Source organism: Marmota monax, unplaced genomic scaffold (assembly GCF_021218885.2).
Source record: "Marmota monax isolate L192 unplaced genomic scaffold, Marmota_monax_Labrador192_F-V1.1 WCK01_AAM20220418_F8-fsc00305, whole genome shotgun sequence".
NCBI classification, from domain to species: Eukaryota; Metazoa; Chordata; class Mammalia; order Rodentia; family Sciuridae; genus Marmota; species Marmota monax.
In genome coordinates, this window is record NW_026693588.1 from 433,144 (window position 1) to 436,050 (window position 2,907).

Below are 2,907 nucleotides of genomic sequence, written 5' to 3' on the forward strand. Positions count from 1 at the left end.
TTGGTTTGGTAAGTCTGACTGATGACGTTTGACTTACTTTTATCTGGATATTTGTATCCATATTTATTTTGGGTAAGTTTTCTGTTATTATTTTTATTTGAGTAATTTTCTACCCTTTGGCAATCTTGAGTACCTTTTGAATCTCAATAACCTGATATTTTTTTCTTTTAATGTTGTCCCAAAGTTTCTCAAAGTTTACTTCATTATTCTTCATTTTTTCTTTCTTATCAAACTCTGTGTTTTCAAACAGCTGTCTCTTGGCCCACTAGTTATTTCTTCTTTCTGATACATTCTTACACTGATTCCTTCTATCTGATTTTTAATTCAACTTAATATATCTGTGGGTCAGGTTTTTCTTATTGAAATCTCTTTCTCTCTTAAGTATTTCTTATGATACTGCATCATTTATCTGTGTTCTCATTAAAGTCATTGACTTTCCTAAAACTTTTCAATTCTCCAATTGAGAGATTTTGCACACTGGTTCCTATCTTGTCTGTTTCTGATATGTTATTTAATCATTAGGTGAGGTCAAGTTTCCTCATTGTTGATGCTAATTATTGTACAATGTTGTGTGGACATTGAAGATTAAGTATTTTTTTTCTATTTATCATAATAACTGCCTTTGTTTATGCCTATCTTTCCAGAAATTCTAAAAAGACTACTTATTTTCACTGAGTATGTAATAATGTCCACTATTTCAGTATAGATTTTCTATGAATCTATTCTTTAATCCATGTATTTGTGTTTTCACTGTTTCATCATGAAAATGCAATCCAAACCCAGGTTTGTAATTAATATACATTCGGTTCATCATGAACTGAAGGAAAACCTAAAAAAAAAAATGTATCCCTGAAAATGTTTCTGAACTCAGAGTAGGCCCAGACACCTAACAATTATTGACATGTAGTCAAGCACAATGAGAGGGACCATGCCCTGACACGGAGGGATCACTCCCATTTTCTTATACCATGACTTTTGTCACTGATACTGCAATAATGTTTCACACTCTGAGGCATAGCTTTCCAAGACCAGTGTAGCAGTGACGTGCAACCAAGCCCTGCCATACTGTGGATTGTCCACAGCTAAAATGGCTTCATAGCCCAAGACCATTGCAACAAGCCACAGGTGACGGTAGCTCAAATAGAAGACCGACAGTTGAGGACTGCAAGTCTATTCCTGATGGAAGGGCTATTCCAGAGGCTCTGCATGCAAATAAATCTAGGGATGTGGACAACTAATATCTGCTCAGCATTATGCTTCACCAGTCTGATACTTAATTCCAGAACAAACTCCTGTACTTATTACCCTGTCCTACCACCAGTGAATGGAGTAATGCCCCATGCTATGCTGGCTAAGTTTGAGGTATTGTTGCTGAAAGCAGTTCCTTGGCCACCAATGTTGATGCTAAGTCAGATTGACCATGAGTCTCACAAAACAAGACCTGCAAAGCTTAGTGATATGCTCTTGGGCTCATATGGCAGTTGGTGATAATCCAGGCCAAGACCCAATTCTGTCCCCCTAGGATGCAGCTCTTTCCCTGGTGCTACAGAAGTCAAAATGCTTTGTTTATGAACTTTGGCCTTGATATAGGGCTGGTTTTCTATGTAGTCCTAAGTTTCACTATCAATGATTCCCAAGGCAAAATCCTATCATGCTCTGCTCTTCCATGGGTAAAGTTTGGTTCCCACTTCCAATGTGGAGGAGGGGCTGTAGTGACAGTTATTTACAAACTTGGATAGGACAGATATAACATCAGTCTATAATCCTAGCCTAAGTTCAGAGGATACCAAGCTCTGCCTGGCAGAAGGTTTCATGGCTAAGAGTAGGACTATTTATTCATACCTTATATTGGAGGTATCTCTCTTCATGCTGCCTGGAGTTGGGGTAGGGGAGATGTTGGCGACTCTTTCCTTCTTTTCTCAACATATTTTTTCATCTTATATGAATATCAGGCACTGTGGTCTCCAACTTGGCTTATTTGGCCTTGTGACAGAAGTTGCATGTGTGACTCACCATTCAAATTGGTATCTCTGTGGAAAGATAACTACTGGTGGATCTTATTCAGCCACCATTTTGTTCAGCCTCCAAAATTATGACTTTTAACATGTGAATATTATTTATAATTTTTAACATTCATGAAAAAGAGCTTCATTGAGTACGTCTCTAAGTTTAATGTTAAAAGTTTTATTAATTTTAATAAAAGTAAATTAAAATATTTCATAAAATTCTCTATAAAATGAATTATATACCAGAAAAGTGTTTATGGTGAATGTTTTACATAATATAACTTTTACAGTTTGCATCTAAAGTAGACCCCAAAAACTCAGGTATTACAGTCTTGGTCCCCAAGACAGCAATGTTCAGAGGCGAGGCTTTGGCAAGTGACTTAACAAGGGGTTAATTCATTGACAGGTTTATACTTCAATGCATTACAAGAGGTAATGGAAACTATAGGAAGTGGGACCAGGCCACTTGTGTCCAAGCCTTTCTCCTGTTTCTCTCTTTACTGGCTGTCATAAGGAGAGCAGTTTGGCTCTACCATGTGAGGTTCTGCCTAACCATAGGCCCAGAAACAATGGAGAAAATTGACCAAATGATCATGAATTGAAACTCCTGAAATGAGAAACAAAAACAAAATTTTCTTCAAGTTGATGTTCTCAGGTGTTTTGTCACAGAAACAGAAAGTTGACTAACACAATATCACATATAATGTTTGTGATTATTAAGCGATCAATGGATATTGCAATGTTTACATGATGCTTTGAAGGTGTTTGACTTCATGAAACATGACAACTTTTAAGGCTAACACATTTATGAAGAGAAAAGGATATTCACATAATACTCCGTATAAAACTTATTTTCTACAGCAGAATAGTCTGTCATAAACCAAACAACAAATAAGTATTT